Below are 20,634 nucleotides of genomic sequence, written 5' to 3' on the forward strand. Positions count from 1 at the left end.
GCTATGGGTCGGAACCGACTCAACGGCACTTAACAACAACAACAACAAATGCATTACAGATGCTTATTTTTGTCCACTGGGTTGACATGGTAAGAAGAGGAGGTGTTCTAGAGCAGAATATTTACTTAGAAGACATTTTCAAAACACCCACTCACTTCACTAGTACTTGATCCACATCTAATCCTTGATTAAATTTAGTTATGCCATTCTTCCAGTTCTTCTTTCTCAGGGCACACTCCTGATTCTCCTACTTTCAGACACCACGATAGCAACAGATCACTATCATTTCTTGTTATGTGCCATCAAATCAATTGACTCATAGCAGCCCTGTATAGGGTTTCCAAGGAGTTGCTGGTGGGTTTGAACCACCAACCTTGTGGTTAAAACACTAGTGCTGATCCTACAGTGTTATACCAGGACTCCAGCACTATCATAGGTCTGGTGAGCTTCTGAAATCAAGATACATTGTTTTCCTGGAAATTCAAAGACATGCTACCAGCAAACCTTTAAAATTACGTTGTTTATTGTGAAGGCATTCTTCTTAGGGAATTTCTATGCAATTCCTTTTTAAATCATAGATTTTTTCTAAATTAAAAACACATAACATTCAAAATATTTCCTCTGGTTATGGACTCAGCGTCACTGTAGATCTTTGTCTGTATCCCCAGAACTGCATTGCTCTGAAAACCAGTAGGACTAGTTTGACTGTATAATGTAATAAGTATATCCTAATCTGGAATTGGACTCCTGATGTGGCCATGTAGAATCAGCACTGGACTTTGAACCACGAGGTTGGCAGTTCACACCCACCAGCAGCTCTTTGGAAGCCAAGTCAGAATCGACTTGACGGCCCATAACAACAATCTTGAATTAAAAGAAGACTGCAATAGTATATCAACAGGGAACTGCCAGAAACTCAAGCTGGATTCAGAAAAGGTCATGGAACAAGGGATATCATTGCTGACATCAGATGGATCTTGACTAAAAGCAGAAAAAAAACAGGAAGGTATTTACTTGTGCTTACTTGATTATGTAAAGGCTTTCAACTGTATGGATCATGGCAAGCTATGGATGGATAACATTGCAAAGAATATGTATTACAGAACACTTACTTGTGTTTATGAGAAACCTGTACATATGCCAAGAGGCAGTTAAGAGCACAACAAGGGAATACTGAATGGTCTAAAGTCAGGAAAGCTATGTACTAGGCTTGTATTTTTTCACCATTGTTGGGAGCAACTGAGCCGAAGGTCTCTAACTTGGGGGTAGTTTAACCAAAGGATTGCAACTGAACAGTCATGGTGTAGAAACTCGGGCTGCACCCAAGTCAGGCTGCCCCCGGAGAGTCTTCAAAGCAGACCCTGGGAACAGGGAACTTGCAAAGCATATCCTTGTACACATCCATGACCTTTAGCTCAGACTGCACAAACATTTAGTTGCTCTAATCTCTGCTTTGGCTAGTTACCACAAGTTACATTCTTCTGATAAAGTCCTGCTTACTGCATGCACAAACAACACCAGATGCTCTTGCACTCTTTTCCCTGCCCCAAGCACCTCCCTTTGATATGTGTATAAAATAAACTTGCTGCACTTGGTCTGGGTCACAGTATCTCCATCAGAGTGCTGCATCCCACCTGTTCTCAACTTTACTTAATTCATTTGTGTCTTGTGTCTTCCTTTTCTTTCTAATCGCCTGTTGCCCCTACTCAGGTTTAATCTCTCCGCACCAGACACAGAGCATAGCTGATGTCAGACGCCACACACCATACTTATTCAATCTGTATGCTGAGCAAATAATCTGAGAAGCTAGATTATATGAACATGGAATCAGGATTGGAACCTGTGATAAGCAGACAATAGTCTTGCTTGCTAGACGTGAAAGGAACTTAAAGTAACTTACTGATGAAAATCAAAGACCATAGTCTTCAGTATGGATTGCACCTCAAGGTAAAGACAATAAAAATCCTCACAACTGGACCAATAACATCATGAAAAGCAGAGGAAAGATTGAAGCTGTTAAAGACTTCATTTTGCTTAGATCCACAATCAACATGGAAGCAGATGTCAAGAAATCAAATGACAATTTGCATTAGACAAATCCAGTGCACAAGACCTTTTTGAAGTGTTCAAGGGCAAATACATCAATTTGAGGACTAAGGTTCACTTGACCCAAACCATGGTATTTCTCAACCACCTTATATGCATGTGAAAGTTAGACAATGAATAAGGAAGATTGTAAAGGAATTGATGCATTTGAGTTATGGTGTTAGAGAAGAATATTAAAAGTACCATGGAATGCCAGAAAAACAAATAAATCTGTGTTCAAAGAAGTACAGTCAGAATGATCCTCAGAAGTCAGGGTAGCAAGATTTTGTTCTGTTGTGCATAGGGTCGTTAGAATAGGAACCAATTCAACGGCACCCAACAACAATAATTTTGAATATGTAGTCCTGGTGTGATGCTGTAGGATAAGCACTGGACTGCTAACTTAAATGTCAGTGGTTCAAATCCACAAGTTGCTCCTCGGAAACCATAATAGGGTCCCTATAAATTGGAACCGATTCCCTGGCACTTAACAACAACAATCTTGAATACTGGCTTTAATCCAACAAGGACACTGTTCAGATAGTGTAAAGGAAAAGCTGAAGGAGTAGAACACCAAACCTTTACAAGTAAAGGAATGGGGATAATAAGCCTAGAACATTTTTGACCTGGAAAATATATCACAAAATGTGATTGTTTAAAGAGTTTCATTTGGAAAAAGGATTACACATACTTTTTTGTGTAACCGGGATGAAGATATAGGTGGTGGAGACTTTCAGATGCTCTAAATATGTAAAATTTAAAAAACAAGAGGGTCTACCATGATGGGTTACTTGCTTTTAAAAAATAAATGTTAGCCATATGGTACGATTCGGCCATGATAAGCACAAAGAATCTACCATTGTCCTCCTACAATTCTCTATCTAAAAAGACAGCTTTAAACTTATACTCTTTTGGACATATTGTCAGGAGGGAACAGTCGCTAGAGAAGCATGTCATGCTGGGTAAGATGGAGGGTCACAGAAAGAAAGGAAGACCCCCAACGAGATGGATCAGCCAGGTAGCATCATTGATGGCGTCAAGTGTGGTAGCGGTAGTGGGGTTGGCCCAGGATCGGACATTGTTTCATTCTGCTGTGCATGGGGTCACTATGAGTCGATTCCGACTCGATGGCACCTGACAACAACAACAAACTTATAGTCTAATCCAAGCTGGATCCAACATTCATCTTGTAGCTCATGTTTTTGAGACTTTCCTGGAATACCGGTGCAAATGAGGGTACCACATCTAAGAAAGAAAGAAAACATTAAAAGACATTCTATTTCAGGGAAAGAACTCTAGTGGTTACCTGCAAGATTGCTCTTCTTCCATTCTACTTTGCAACCATCTGAAACTCCATTTTATCATTATCATCTTAATTTTATCCATCCCACATTTATTAACAGGCCACCTACTTAGTGGTAGGGCCTGTTCTTTGTGCTGGTATAACAAGATGAGCCTGGTATGTTATAAGCAATTATTTTACCCATCCATTTGTTGCTCCAAGTGTTCTGACAGCCTTCTGTGAGACAGGCCCCAGGCACATAGAATATCAGCAAACAAGCATAAAAACTCTTGTGAATGAGACAGAGCATCATCAGGGCCTGCCTTAGGTACCTAGTGCTGCTATATAGAAACATTACAAGTGAGTAACTTCAACAACAGAAATATATTCTCTCAGAGTTTAGGAGGATAAAAGTTCCAAGATCAGCTCTAGAGGAAGGTTTTTTCTTGTTGTTGGTCCTTGGGAAAGGTCCTTTTCTCCTGTCAACACCTTTGGACTTGGCATCCCTTGGTGATCTCCATGTGTCTGTGTATCAATCTTCTCTGGGATGTAGGAGGTACACGGGATAGAAATCCTCAGTCCAAAGGGCAAGCTCTGCTCCTGGCTCTTCGTTCTTGATGGTACTGAGGTCCTTTATTCTGCTCTCCTGTTTAGTCTCTTTTATATCTCAAAAGAGATTAACACAATATATAACCTAATCCTGTAAACTATATCCTACCTCATTAAAACTGTTGTTTTTAAGTGTCATAGAGTTGATTCCGACCCATAGCGACCCTGTGTAGGGTTTCCAAGTAGCAACTGGTGAGCTTGAACTGCCGACCTTGCAGTTCAAAGTGACTTTGCAGTCCAGAGCATTAACCCACAATGCCACACCAGGGCTCCCCCACTAGTTCTGGCTCATTAACATCTAAGAGGTTAGGATTTACAACACAGGATAATTACATCAGATCACAAAATGAAGAATAATGATATAATACTGTGAATCATGGTCTAGCCAAGTTGACATATATTTGGAGGTGAGACAATTCAATTCATAACAGTGTTAAAATAAAAGCTAAAGAAGAGGATCAGGAGACTATATAGAAAGGGCAGTTGGGGAGATGATGGACAGGTTCCTAGATGTGGTGGCCTTACTGAGGACTCTTGATGTAAAACTGAAGAAACAGGGAATGCACTTTAGACAGGTGAACCAGAAATATAGATGAAGCAGGAATCATAATTTGTTGTTGTTGCCAGGTGCCATCGAGTCGGAACCGACTCATAGCGACCCCATGCACAGCAGAACGAAACAATGTCCAATCCTGGGCCAACCTCACTACTGCTGACACACTTAACGCCATCAATGATGCCACCTGGCTGATCCATCTCGTTGGGGGTCTTCCTCTTTTTCTCTGACCTTCCACCCTACCCAGCATGACATCCTTCTCCAACGATTGTTTCCTCCAGACAATATGTCCCAAGTATGAGAGACGAAGCTTAGCCATCCTGGCCTCCAAGGAGTACTCTGGCTGCACTTCTTCCAAAACAGATCTACTGGTTCTTTTGGCAGTCCATGGCACTTTCAGTATTCTCCTCCAACATCACAACTCAAAGGCATCAATTCTTCTACGATCTTCCTTATTCACTGTCCAGCTTTCGCATCCATATGAGGCCTTTAAAAATTAATATCCTGCTGGAAGTGGTACAGTGACTAAAGGATACAATTAGGACAAGATAAATCATCTGCAGTAATTATTGGATAATTGGGGTTTAGGGTTAGGCATTAGACTGCTAACCACAAGGTGGGTAATTCAAGCTCACTCGCTGCTAGGAGGGAGAAAGATGAGGCTGTCTGCTCCTATAAATATTTACAGTCTCGGAAATCCTACAAAAGGGTCACTGTGCGCCAGAACTGTCTCAGGGCCACTGGATGGTTTTCTGAGTAAGTCTGGGAAAGAAGTCTCTGCTAGACACATGAGCATGTGGGAGCTGGTTGGGTTGGTGGCTGAAAACAAGAACATGGGTGGTTGTAGCACCTTTTCAAAAAGGCTTAAATATGAAGGCCCTGAAAAGAGCTGAAGCGTAGCCAGAAGAGGGTTCAACTAAGTTGGAAAGATTATATACCAAGGGCAAATAGGAGACAAAAGATATTGAGGACACTGTTGTTGCTGTTGTTGAGTGCCGTTTAGTCAGTTATGACTCATAGCCCCCCCCCCCTATAGACTTTCTGAGGAGTGGCTGGTGGGTCTGAACCATCGACCTTGCAGTTAGCAGTCCAGTACTTGTCCTGTACTGCCAAACCAGGACTCAAATGTGATGGATCAAAAGAGTGAGGGGAACCAGAGCTGAAAGAAAGAGCCACGTTTTTTACTGACACACACAGTGGAGGTGTGAATGGGTGTGCAACCAGAAACTTTTATAAAGAGAGGCAGAAAATGGAGGAAGTCTCTGATTGACTTTAAATTCATTCATTTATTGATTGATTTACTTGTTAAAAATTATTTATTTAGTCATTACTATGTACAAACATTAAGTGCACAGATAATAGCCTTGTTCAATGCATTTTCCAATCCTTTAAATTTTTACCAATCATGTGATACTGTAGTTGAGACATCTGTTTTAGAGTCAAATGGCAGTTAATGGCTTCAATTTCTTTCTACCTATGCCCAGAATACTGTTTCCACGCAGAAATCTCAGAGTCCTGTCCTTGTTTGGTTCCAACACCAAGTTTCTCCCTTTGACTCTTGCCACCAAGGACTTCAAAGTTAAGGACACTGTCCTTCAGGTTACCAAACAGGCAGACACCAGCTGCAAGTTTAGGAGTCTAAATGACTCCCAACTTCTAATATGTTGGCTGAACACCTGAAAGTTCCCTGTGACCAAGATCAGAGGTCCAAACTGCCCTTACTTCTGACAGCTCCTTTAGGTTCAATAATTCACTGGGATGACTCACTGAACTCACAAAAGAACTATCTTTACTATAAAAGTTTTCATCTAGCAAAACAAAAGGGTATGTATGCATGAAAAGACGCATGGGGCAAGGTCTGGGAGGGCCCCTGTGTAAAGTTTCCATGTCATAAGGCATAGACTACCTTCCTTATGGGTTGATATTTCTCATCAAGCAGTAAGTTCCCATAAGTCTCCAACTTTTATTGGCTAATCATGCATGATAAGCTAAATTATGCCTTAAGGCCATTGGGTGCTCCCTCGGATCTTACCCGCCCTCATCATTAGCCTCAGCTTCAATCTGACAGGAATCTAAAACAAAGGCCAAATAGCTTTCTACTACATCACAAGAAGCAATTCATAAACATGGATATTCCAAGTTTCAGCAAAAAATGTACTGTGGCTAATGAGCCAGGAGTACTACTAAACTAGAAAGGTGTAGCACAACGTCAAGTGGTGCAACGTCAAGCCCCTGTGGTACCAGAGTGGAATCACACATGGAGGTGTGATCTTGCGGTTTTTAAAATATATACAGACACATCTAAAAGGAGGTATGAATATGGGTCTTTGCATGTATATACCCACATGCATATTTTCTAGCTCTTTTTACTTTGAGGGCCGAGTACCAGTAAGCATAACTAAGGCCCAGATCTTTGTTTCTAAATGTCATTCTCTAATGAAAGGAAATAGGGTTTTTTTGGAGAAAAGTCTGATCCCAGGAATTGGGTAGGAAAAGGAAAAATGAGCCTCAAACACTGTCAGAAAATAATGTACAAATTACAATGGGGACACATCAAAAATATACACACTCCTAATAACTTCAATTAAGAAACATAGTAGACATTATTGGAACAGAAAATACCATGTGGTAAATGGCCCAGTAATAAAATTCAACATTAAAATTAGTAGACCAAAGTACGATACAAAGCAGAACATTTACAATATGCAAGAAATCCCTCTTAGCAAGCATGGTAGTAGTAATAATCATAAGTAATAATTATCAACAGATTCTAGAATTAGGTCAAAGTACAATGAGAAACAGTATTAGCACAGTCTCAAAGTATCACCCTATGGACAAACTTACTAATTATCAAGGGAACAATAGCTAACTTTACAAAAGGAAAGTTGATATAATATAGATATGATATAGAAACTAAACAAAATAATCTTAAACCAAATAAAACATCACTGTGTATTTTAGAGTATGCTAAATCACATCAGTAAAACCAAAAAATAATAACACCTTCACTCAATTATATTCCTTGAAACCTTATTTGTAAAAGCCAAACACTTTAAGAAAGGTAAAATTTAGCTTGGATTAATAAAGTAGCAATCATTGGATGAGGAAAGCCCTCTTTTCTCCCAAATAAAACTATTTCTTCCAAAGGCACAAAATAATTCTAATAACCCCTCTGAGTTATATTGCTTTCTTACTCACTGAGAAACTTTGTTCTTTAATCCTAGACTCTGGGAAATTTGCTGTTTGCAATTACAGCAGTAAGAATGAAACATCCCAGTTTTGACATAGAACAGTCTCTCTATTGTGAGTTCTAATATGTGAAGTGAGGTGTGAAGTCTGACTGAAGGCTTTCCCACATTGCTTACATTCATAAGGCTTAATTCCACTATGAGTTCTTATATGTTTAGTGAGGGCTGAGGAATCACTAAAGGCCTTTCCACATTCCTGACATTTATAAGGCTTCTCTCCACTGTGAGTTCTTCTATGTCTAGTGAGATGTGAGGAACTCCCAAAGGTTTTCCCACATTCCTTACACTCATAAGGCCTCTCTCCACGGTGCGTTCTCATATGAGATGTGAGATTTGCGGATTGCCTGAAGACTTTCCCACACTCCTTACATTCATAAGGCCGCTCTCCACTGTGGGTTCTTATATGTTCAGTGAGGTGTGATGAGCAACTAAAGGCTTTTCCACATTCCTTACATTCATAAGGTCTCTCTCCGCTGTGGGTCCTTATATGTGTAGTGAGGGCTGAGGAATGACTAAAGGCCTTTCCACATTGCTTACATTCATAAGGCCTCTCTCCACTGTGAGTCCTTATATGTATAGTAAGAGCTGAAGAATCACTAAAGGCTTTCCCACATTCTTTACACTCATAAGGTCTTTCTCCACTGTGAGTTCTTATATGTGTAGCGAGCTGTGAGGCCTGACAGAAGGTTTTCCCACATTGTTTACACTCATAAGGCCTCACTCCACTGTGAGTTCTTATATGTGTAGTGAGGACTGAGGAGTCACTAAAGGCTTTCCCACATTCCTTACATTTATAAGGCTTCTCTCCACTGTGAGTTCTTATATGTTTAGTGAGATGTGAGGAGCATCTAAAGGCTTTCCCACATTCCTTACAGTCATAAGGCCTCTCTCCACTGTGAATTCTTACATGTTGAATGAGGTGTGAGGAGCACCTAAAGGCTTTCCCACATTCCTTACATTCATAAGGCCTCACTCCACTGTGAGTTCTTATATGCTTAATGAGGGATGAGGCCTGACTAAAGGCTTTCCCACATTCCTTACACTCATAAGGCCTCACTCCACTGTGAGTTCTTATATGTGTAGTAAGGTGTGCTGACTGACTGAAGGCTTTCCCACATTCCTTACATTCATAAGGCCTCTCTCCACTGTGAATTCTTAAATGTTGAGTGAGTGATGAGGTCTCACTGAAAGCTTTCCCACATTCCTTACATACATAAGTCTTATCTCTATTATGAAATCTTTTATGTAAAATGAGGGATGGACAATTATAGATTTTATAACACTCTTTACATTCATGCTTATGATTGCTCACATGTGTCCAAAAGGATGAGACATTACAGAAATCTTTCCCACATTCGTTACATTCATAGAGTTTATCGCCAGTGAGTGTTGTCATAGGATTCTTAAGAGTTGAGATATAAATCAAGTCCTTCTCACATACCTTACTTGAATCAGGGTTATTTCCAGTGAGAGTTTTCCTAGGAGTGGTTAGGTGTGAGGAGCAACTGCTGGACTGTCCACATTCCTTATACTGACAAATATTGCAGACACTGTGGTATTTGCTATGATAGTTATGTGATGGATGATTCATGAAGGCGTCTCCATAATCAAAGAATTCAAAAGGATTTACGGCTAGAGGATTTCTTTTTAGCACAGTAAGATCTGGAATCCAGCTGAAGGTTTGTCCACACTGATTGTCTTCATTACTTCCACAGAGGTTCTCTACTGTGTGACTTCTGTGAAAAACAGACAATGTACTGTTGGAAATAAATCTGTTCCCGTTTTACCACAACCAAACACAGTAAACACACACAGTTTTTGTGCTGAATTGTCTCATGTTTCATACTTTAAATCATCTAGCAGGAATATTATTATTACTGTTACTGTTTTTTCTAAAATATGAGGCATTGTGGTATTTTTACCCACATGAAATATGCTTCAAGTACTCGATAACTGACACATATTTATGAAAATTTTGTTGTGAGAATTCTTTGAACACATAATTTCACAGCTGTTTCAAATTATAAGCATCTATGAGGAGACTCAAAAAAAATTTTTTTAATTCTATTGTCTTTCACTTCCATTTTTTCACAAACATTTTGAGGCTTTCTGCTCCCATAAAGACTTACAGCCTCAGAAACCTTATGCAGGGTTGCTATGAGTCGGAACTGACTCCACAATACACTACCAACATATGTGTATTTTATGTAATGAGACACTCTCTTGTATGAATGAAACTCACCTCAACTGTTTCTCCTGATATTCATGTTGATCTTTGTTGTCATATAATTCAGAGGTTTCTCCTAACATGAAGGACCAGGTATTATTCTCCATAAATCGTACCATTATGTGTTCACTGGATAACTTTTCTCCATCATGAAGATTTTGTGACACTGACAAAATAATTCGAGTTGAAGTTCACAATATGAAACAAAAAGAAAAACAATTATTAGGGGGAAAAAGGTGCTGTGAACAAAAAAAATCATAGGCATATTTCACTGATTGTTTTTAACCATTGCCAAAGTGCTCAGTTTCCCAGGAAATATTCCTATAAGGAAAGAGCGTGAACATGCCATACTAGGAGTAATTTTAAGTAGAAAGATTTTGGACACAGTATACATGTAATATTAAAAAAGAAAAATGGTCTCCAAACCCAATGTGTGAGAAGATTGCTCAAGTCAGTGAAGTCAGGTGTCTGTGCAGTAGTGTCCCCAACTCAAAAGAGACTTTTTCAAACAGGCTGATTCATGTGCAATTTCTTCCATGCAAGGCTCATTGTTAAATGTCATCAAGTCAGTACCAACTCATAGCAACCCTGTGCACAACAGAACAAAACACTGCCCGATCATGTGCAAACCTCACAACTGTTGTTATGCTTGAGTCCACTGCTGCTGCCACTGTGCTAATCCATCACATTGGGGTTTTCCTCTTTTTCATTAACCTTCCACTTTACCAAGCATGATGTCTTTCTCCAGGAATGGTGCCTTCTGACAACACGTGCCAAGTACGTGAGCTAAAGTCTCAGATTTGTTGGCTCTTCGGCAGTCCAAGGTACTTTTAAATATTCTTCACCAACACCGTAACTCAAATGCATCAATTCGTCTACACTTTTATTTATTGTCCAACTTTCACATGCATATGTGGCTACTGAAAATACCATGGCCTCGGTCATGTGCACCTTAATCCTCAAACTGATATCTTTGCTCTGGAATACTTTAAAGAGGTCTCCTGCAGCAGATTTTCCCATGCAGTATGCCCATTGATTTGTTGACTACTACTCCATGATCAGGAGCTCTGGTAGCGTAGTGGTTACGAATCCAGCTGCTAACCTCAGGGTCAGCAGTTCGAAACTACAGCTGTTCCGTGGGAGAAAGATGAGGCTTTCTGCTCCCATAAAGATTTACAGCCTTGGAAACCCTGTACGGGGCCACTATGAGTTGGAACCGACTCCACAGCACATAACAACAACAACTTCTATGATTGTTGATTGTGGATCTAAACAAAACTAAATCTTTGACAATTCAATCTCTTCTCCAAATATTGGTTCAGTTGCAAGGATCCTTGTTATCTTTCCACTGAAGTACAATCCATATTGTAGGCCAAAGTCTTTGATCTTCATTAAGTGAATATTTTAAGTGTGTCTAAATTCCAGAAAGCAAGGCTGTATCATCTGCATATCACAGGTTGTTAATGAGCCTTCCTGCAATCCTGAAGACATGTACTTCATGTAATCCAGTTTCTCAGATTATTTATTCAGTATGCTGTTGGTGTTGTTAGGTGCCATCAAGTCAGTTCAAACACATAGCAACCCTATGCACAACAGACTGAAAAACAACCCATTCCTGGACCATCTCCACAACCATTGTTATGTTTGGCCCACTGCTGCTGCCACTGTGCCAATTCATCTCCTTAAAGGACTTCCTCTTTGTCGCTGACCCTCCACTTTACAAAGCATGATGTCCTTCCCCAGGGTTTGGTCCTTCCTGATACATATTGAGTGAGTATGGCGAAAGGATACAACCCTGGCACACGTCTTTCCTGATTTTAAACCATTCAGCATCCCATTGTTCTAACAACTGTCTCTAAGTCTATGTGCAGGATCTTCATGAGCACAAATAAGTATTCTGGAATATCCATTCTTTGCTATGTTATCCATGTTGCTGCTGTTGCTGTTAGGCACCATCGAGTCAGTACTGACTCATAGCAACCCTATGTACAACAGAATGAAACACTGCCCGGTCCTGCACCAACCTCATAATCACTGGTACACCTGAGCCCATTGCTGCTGCCACTTGGCCAATCCAACTTGTTGGGGGGTCTTCCTCTTTTTCTCTGACCCTCCACCTTACCAAACATTCTCCAGGGTCTGGTTCCTCCTGACTATACGTTTGAAGTACAAGAGACAAAGTCTGGCCATCCTGGCCTCCAAGGAGCATTCTGGTTGTACTTCTTCCAACCCACATTGCTTTCTTCTTTTGACAGTCCATGGTACTTTTAATATTCTCCTCCAACACCATAACTCAAATGCATCAGTTCTTACACAATCTTCCTTATTCATCAATTCTTCTATAGTCTTCCTTATATTCTCCTTCAACACAATAACTCAAATGCCTTCAATTCTTATACAGTCTTCCTTAAATAAGGAAGACTTTCAAACGCTTATGAGGTTTGAAAGTTATAACTTTCAAAAGCTTATGAGGCTGTTGAAAATACCATGGCTTGAGTCATGTGCACCTTAGTCCTCAAACTGACATCTTTGCTCTTCAACACTTTAAAGAGGTCTTGTACAACAGATTTGCCTAATGCAAATACGTCATTTGATATCTTGACTGCTGCTTCCATGAGTGCTGATCCAAGCAAACAGAAGTCTTTGAAAATTTCAGTCTTTTCTCCATTTACATGGATGTTGTTTATTGGTCCAGTGGTGAGGATTTTTGTCTTCTTTAAGACAAAAATTAAGGTGCAACCCATAAAGAATTTTAAGCCTCTTCACTTTCAGCAAGCAATGTTGAATGACCTGCATATTTCAAGTTGTTAATGAGTCTTCCTCCAATCCTGATGCTACATTTTAATTCATATAATCCAGCTTCTCAGATTATGTGCTCAGCATACAGATTGAATAAATACGGTGAAATAATACAACCCTGGCATACACCTTTGCTAATTATAAACCATTCAGTGTTCCCTTGTTCTGTTCAAGCAACTGCCTCTTGGTCTATGTACAGGTTCCGCATAAGCACAATTGAGTGTTCTGGAATACTCATTCTCTGCAGTGTTGTCCATAGCTTGTCGTTATCCACACAGTCTAAAGACTTTGCACAGTCAATAAAGAACAAGAAAACATCATCCTGGCATTTTCTGTTGTCAGCCAAGATCCATATGATGTCAGCAAGGCTATCCCTTGTTCATGCCTTCTTCCTGAATCTCGCTTGAATTTCTAGCAGTTCCCTGTCACTGTACTATTGCAGCAATTTTTAAATTATCTTCAGCAAAATTTTACTTGTATGTGATATTAGTAATATTGTTTGATGATTTTTGCATTCTGTTGTATCACCCCCCTTGGAATGGGCATAAATATGGATCTTTCCAATCAGTTGGCCAGGTAACTGTCTTCCAAATATCTTGGCATAAATGAGTGAATGTCTTCAGTGCTGCATCAGTTTGTTGAAATTTTTCTATTTGTATTCTATTATTTCCTGGAGCCTTGTTTTTCACCAATGCCTTCAGTGCAGCTTGGATTTTCCCTCGTAAACCATTAGTTCTGGATCATATGCTACCTCTTGAAATAGCTGAATATCGACCATTTCTGTTTGATATAGTGACTGTGTATTCCTTCCACCTTCTTTTCATGCTTTCTGCATCATTGAGTATTTTTCTCATAGAATCCTTCTATATTACAAGCTGAGACTTGAATTTGTTCTTCAGTTCCCTTAGCTTGAGAAATGCTGAGCATGTTCTTCTTCCCTTTTGTTTTTCTAACTCCAGAATTTTGCACATTTCATTATAATATCTGAGTTTGTATTCTCAAGCTACTCTGAAATTTTTTGTTCCGCTCTTTTACTTCCTTTCTACCATTTGCTTTAGCATCTCTACGTTTATGCAAATTTAAGCTTCTCTTCTAACATCCTGTCAGGTCTTTTCTTTCTTCCTTGTATTTTTAATGACCTTTTGCTTTCTTCCTGTATGATGTTCCTGATGTGGTGTCTAATACATAAAATCTATTTCTTCAGATGCTCTCTAAATTCAGGTGGGATATGATCAAGGTCATATTTTGGGTCTCATGGACTTGTTTGCATTTTCTTTAGCTTCAGTCTGAACCTGTATATGAGCAACTGACAGTCTATTTCACGGTCTGCCCCAGCCTTGGTATGGCTGATGATACTGAGCTTTTCCACAGTCTCTTCCCACAGATGTAGTCAATTTGATTCTTTCGTATTCCATCTAGTAAAGTCATTGTGTATTGTCGCTTTTTATGCTATTTCAAAAAGGTATTTGCTATCATTTCTATTACCAAGTACATATTTCCCAACTACTGATCATCTTTATTTCTAGCCTCATTTCAATCTGACCTTCAAATTATCAATATATCTTGCATGTCTGATCAATTTCAAACTGAAAAAGCTGGTAGAATTTTTCAGTTTTATCATCATTGGCTTTAGTGGTTGGTGTGCAAATTTGAATAACTATAGTATTAACTGGTCTTCCTTGTAGGCATATGAATATTATCCTATCACAGACAGCATTGTACTTTAAAACAGATTTTGAAATATTCTTTTTGATGATGAATGCAATGATATTCCTTTTGAATTTGTTATTCAGCATAGTCAAACATGATTATCAGATTCAAAATAACCAATACCAGTCCATTTCAATTCACTAATGTCTAGGATAGTGATCTTTATGTACTCCATTTAATGTTTGACAACTTCCAATTTTCCTAGATTCATACTTCATCCACTCTATGTTTCAATTATTATTAGATGTATGCAGCTGTTTCTCATTTTGAGATATGCCCCTTCAGTAAACGAAGATTCCGAAAGCATTACTTCATTCACATCATTATGGTCAACTCTATGTTGAAGAGGCAGCTCCTTTCCAGTCATATTTTGAATGCCTTCCAACCTGAGGGCCTCCTGTTCCGGCGCCATATCTGATAATGCTCTGCTGCTGTTCAGAACGTTTTCGGGGGTTATCCATTCACAAGTAGTCTGCCTCGCTTTCTTCCTCGTCTGTCTAAGACTGGAAACTCTGCTGAAATCTGTCACCCTGGGTGACCCTGCTGATATTTGGAATCCCAGTGGCATACCTGGCATCATCACAATAACACGTAAGCCACTACAATGTAACCAACCAACAGACGAAAGGTGATCATACACGACTGGTTCTTCCTAAAATTTTGCTTACCGGCTGCTTCCTGGCACTGTTGCCCTACATGAGTATAATCTACATACACTCGTATCTACCTCTTGCTTTTCTGGGAACATCAGTGGGTTTAGCTGACACGGTAATTCATGAGAAATGCGTATCATAAGGGAAGACAGCGCAGCGCAAGGAGAATTTCCCTGGCTGAACAAGCGCTTTGGTCTTCAGGATCCCTGAAGAGAGAGTGATGTGGGATTATTTGTAACAAAATAATCACATCAAACTTACAATAAATACAGACAAGCTCTCTAAAGGTCATGGTCTCTGAAGTCAATGCTTACCCTTAAAACACTTTAAAAACCTCAGGTCTGTTGAGATATGAAACAAAACCTCACTCTAATACGTAGGGCTTTATGTTTATGGAAAAGCCAGGATAAAAAATGAATGGACCATGCCTATTAACTGTTGTTGTTAACTGCCATCAAGTTGGTTCTGACTCATAGCGACCCTGTAGGGTTTCTGACAACCGACCGATGGGTTTGAACCACTGACCTTGTGGTCAATAATCCAGCACTTATCCTACAGCTGTGCAATTCCCATTCATCAGCCCAAATACTGGAGCAAAGTTGACGAGTAAAATACTTTTGTTCACCAAAGGACTAAATCAACAGCATCTAACAACAAAAGCATTTTAAAAATAAAGAAAAAATGCATTCTTACCAACGGAGGCCAGGTTTCTGAAGGTTTCCATCATCACATCTTTGTAAAGTTGTCTCTGAGGAAGATCCAGCAAAGCCCACTCTTCCTGGCTAAAGACCACAGCCACATCTTCAACGACTACTGAGTCCTAAAATAGATCACACATTCTGGATCAGAAAGGTATTAGACACTTCCATGTACCCAATAATGATGGGTGAGGGTTTCATTCCTGGAGAACTAGTAATTCAGAGGACTCTAATGCAAGGTGCTGTGTTCTACAAAGGTCTCCGCTAGGGTATAGCCATCAGCCTTGTCCCGTCTTCACTAATTGCATGAACTCCCTCACTGACTGTCTCTTGTCTGACAGACTTCCAACACATTGAAATAATCCCTCCACAGTTTGCCTATGACCAACTGTAGTCTTAGTTCTCTCTCCATAGAGTCTAGAGCAGTCGTAAAACATAACAGAATTTAGGGAAATGCTCTAATTTAAATCTTCACTTACTTATAAACAATGACACCTCCTTTCATAAGATCCACCAGAACACTTAATAAAACATAGAGCTTAGGGGAAAGGCAAGATGAGATGTTAACTGAACATTGCTCCTCACAGCCATGGGAGAACCAAGGACCACAAGCAAAATGGCAATCCAAGGCCCTCAGCTGGCCATATTTTCTTGAACTCTACATCAGGTGGTGACAGAGCCACCTGCTAAAAAGAGAATATTATTTTACAAAATTTTAGAGTTTTACATGCCAGTCACCTATTTCTCAAAGACGTTGTCCTTTCTGTCCCTTCCATAGAAGCATACAAAGTTTAAAAGAACTCAGGTGAGACAGAAAACATGAAAATCCACATCGCCCCAAAATTCTCAAATTTCAAGACCCTACACAATGTACACCAAGTAAGTTAGTGACTGCTTCCCTCAACAAACATAAACTCATCTACCCTTACACAAACAATCTACTGTTATAAGATGACCAAAAAGCACTATCTCTGCCAAAAAGAAGAACAGGATGCCCTTTTATTTGCTGACTGAGAAGAGGTTACAATTCCCATTTTGTAATGATTGCACAAGACAATAAATCATTGTGATCAAGTTACATATGTAAACATTGCTGAGGTGACAAATGTTGTTATATGTCATTTTTACCACAAAAATTAATTTTGTGAGGAAGCTGAAATGCAGAGAGTTTACCTGCTAAATAGCCTGTACAGTCCAGGAAACAGATGTACCTGAAAACAGTGTCCACTCCCGGAAGGCACACAGCCATGGATACCTGAGCCCTGACCCATGGAATTCCCTGGTCTGTAAGAGCAGCCTCTGTGAAATAGCACTTGTTTCCTCATGTAATGAGGGGGGAAAGCTGCTAAACTTACAGGTTGGACGCTAAAACAGAGCAGCTTTAGAGTAAGAAGACTCCTCTTGTCAGGGAGGTTGTGAAGTGAGCTGTCTGCCATCTCTATTCAATCCTGGTATGATCGTATCAAAGCAAACTTTGAGCTAGAGTCAAAATCCAAAAGTCTACACCATTGCAGTGGGCCAAGCTACATATTTTAAAGGCAGCAAAAACCCTCATGTTCTTACTAAAATATAGGACAAGTGATCCAGGGACTGAGTAACTACAATTTGCAAAATGTTTTGCAAAAAGTTTTCAACACACCAAATCATGTATAGTCGTCCTCCAGATAAACAACTATCTGGCAGACTGATTGGAAGAGATCCGTATTTGTGCCCATTCCACAGAGAGGTGACCCAACAGAATGCAGAAACAATCGGACAATCTCTTTGATATCCATGCAAGTAAAGTTTTACTAAAGGTAATACAGAAATGGCTACAATCATACATTGACAGAGAACTTCCAGAGGTTCAAGATGGATTACGAAGAGGCCATGGAATGAGGGATATCATTGCTGATGTCTGATGGATCTTGGCTGAAAGCAGAGAATATCAGAAAGATGTTTACCTGTGCTTTATTCACAAAACAAAGGCTTTCAATTGTGTGGATCATGACAAGCTATGGACAACATTGCCAAGTATGAGTATTCTGGAACACTTAATTGTGCTCATGAAGAATCTGTACCTGGACCAAGAGGCAGATGTTCGAACAAAACATAGTTTAAAATTAAGAAAGGTGTACAACAAGGTTGTATTCTTTCATCATACTTATTCAGCCTGTATACTGAGCAAATGATCAGAGAAGCTGGGTAATATGAAGAAAAACATGGCATCAGGATTGGAGGAAGACTCATTAACAACCTGTGATATGCAGATGATACAACCTTGCTTGCTGAAAATGAAGAAGACTTAAAATATTTACTGATGAAGATCAAAGATCAAAAATCCAGCCTTCGGTATAGATTGCATCTCAATGTAAAGAAAATAAAAATCCTCACCACAGGACCAATAAACAACATTCTTTTCAACGGAGAAAAGACTGAAGTTGTCAAGGACTTCACTCTTCTTGGATCAACTATCAACACTCATGGAAGCAGCAGTCAAGAAATCAAACAACGTATTGCATTAGGCAAATCTGTTGCACAAGACCTTTTTAAAGTGTTGAAGAGCAAAGACGTCAGCTTGAGGACTAAGGTGCGCCTGACCCAAGCCATGGTATTTTCAATAACCTCATATGCATGCGAAAGCTGGACAGTGTAGAAGAATTGATGCATTTGAGTTGTGGTGTTGGAGGAGAATATTGAAAGTGCCATGGGCTGCCAAAAGAACCAATAAATCCGTTTTGGAAGAAGTGCAGCTAGAGTGCTCCTTGGAGGCCAAGATGGCCAAACTTCGTCTCTCATTCTTCAGACATATTGGCAGGAGGGACCAGTCACTGGAGAAGGATATCATGTTTGGTAAGATGGAGGGTCACAGAAAAAGAGGAAGACCCCCAATGAGATGGATTGGCCAGGTAGCAGCATCGATGGACTCAAGCGTGGCAACAGTAGTGAGGTTGGCCCAGGATCGGGCAGTGTTTCATTCTGCTGTGCATAAGGTCGCTATGAGTCGGTACCAACTCAATGGCACCTAACAACAACAACTCATGTATATTTCATGACTCTCCTAAGCATGTATTTTTAACAGTTCATAGCTGGGTAAAGTTAGCGAGAATCCATTAATCACATGCGCAATGTTGCCCACATAGAAAGTTGCTGAACCAGATCAAAATACAGGTCAATTTGTCTTTGAAACCTATATTCCTAGAAACGACATTTTTGTTCATATACAGACAGTTCTGTTGTTTTTCTGGCTGTGTTTCTCCAGTAATAAGGATGAGCTGGAGCCCTGCTGGATACTAAGGAGAAGAAACGAAGGGAAGAAAGATCCCATACAACTCACACAACATGAAGTTACTTCTGCTGGGAAAGTCCTGTGTCTCAAACAAGACTTCTTCCCTTCACACTCTAACTGGTTAGTTTCGTAGCAGATACAATAGCCAACAGAACTAAAATATCATAATGTCTTTTGTGTATGGACAGCAACTTCAAACTGTTTGTAGAAAAATGGAATAAAAAGATAATGGGATTTTTTTTTCCACAAACTTTTTGAAGTCCTCTTGTATAAAATGTGAAATGCCAATAGGGTCTACAGAAATGCACCGTAGTCAGGGGATAGGCAACAAGGAACACAACCATATTACCCTTAGTAAGCCAGTGCAGAGAGTAAAATCATCATGTTAGAAAACACTGGCTAGTGAAATCAGGCATGGTTAGGGATTTCAATTCTAAAAACTTAGAAGCAGAGTCTGATGAGTCTGCAAACACTCTTTACATTTCGCCTGCTCACTGACTTAAGTACTAACTGACAGGCACAGGAGTCAAAGGGCTCCACTGACCTTCATGTCCAGGACAGAGAAGATGCACTGCTTATACCCAGAAAAGGAAAAGTTATAGTAGTAGGCTCTCTAGGGTAAGCAATGGACTGCTAACCACAGACGCTCCTTGAAAACCCTATTCAGGGGCACTATGAGTCGAAACGGACTTGAAGCAATGAACAACAACAAACATAAATTGGAGAAATGGAAAAACTAAGAGTGATATACATTAACAGTACAAATAAAATAACACTAAAGTAAACACCACAGTACAGTCATGTGTTGTTTAATGTCCACAACATATGATCTGGAGCTTATATGAACACCATATTATATTCTTAGTGAAGCTATATGGGACATATATTCTTGCAGTCACTATGAACACCTTTAACAAATTAATCAAACAACAGGACAAAGCCAAGGAAAGAATCCACAAGTTCTAAAATAAGTTAACAGAAACTCTCAAAAGTGAAATGCAATTAGAAAATAGAATGAAAAAGGATGAAATGGAAGATTCAAGAACTGTGGGATAATTACTACAGATGGACCATCCAGAGACTGAGAATATCAGAAAGGAAAGACGGCAAAAATGAACAGAAGCAATATTTCTGGTAATAACAGCTGAGAAATTTAGAAAATTAAGCACATACACTAAACAGGAGATTCAGAAATTTCAGGAAACACCAAGCAAGATACATACCACAAAGTTACATTTGGTGATATCACATTTGAACCGCACAAAATCAGTAATGATGAAATAGGCCAGTTATTTGTTAGGTGCCATCGAGTCAGCACCAACTCATATCGACCTCATGCATAACAGAATAGAATGAAACACTGCCCGGTACAGCACCAACCTCACAACAGTTGATAGGCGATCCATGGTACTTTTAATACTCTCCTCCAACACCATAACTCAAATGCAACAATTCTCCCATGGTCTTCTTTATTCATTGTCCAACTTTTACATGAATAT

At 39.6% G+C, this 20,634-nt stretch overlaps 1 pseudogene; it reads right to left on the reverse strand.

Moving 5' to 3' along the window:
* The window catches only part of LOC102823168, a 19,845-nt pseudogene extending 3,838 nt beyond the window's left edge, over positions 1 to 16,007 (reverse strand).
* Between the last annotated feature and the right edge of the window lie 4,627 nt (positions 16,008 to 20,634).

Source organism: Chrysochloris asiatica, unplaced genomic scaffold (genome assembly GCF_000296735.1).
Source record: "Chrysochloris asiatica unplaced genomic scaffold, ChrAsi1.0 scaffold00268, whole genome shotgun sequence".
Classification (NCBI taxonomy): Eukaryota; Metazoa; Chordata; class Mammalia; order Afrosoricida; family Chrysochloridae; genus Chrysochloris; species Chrysochloris asiatica.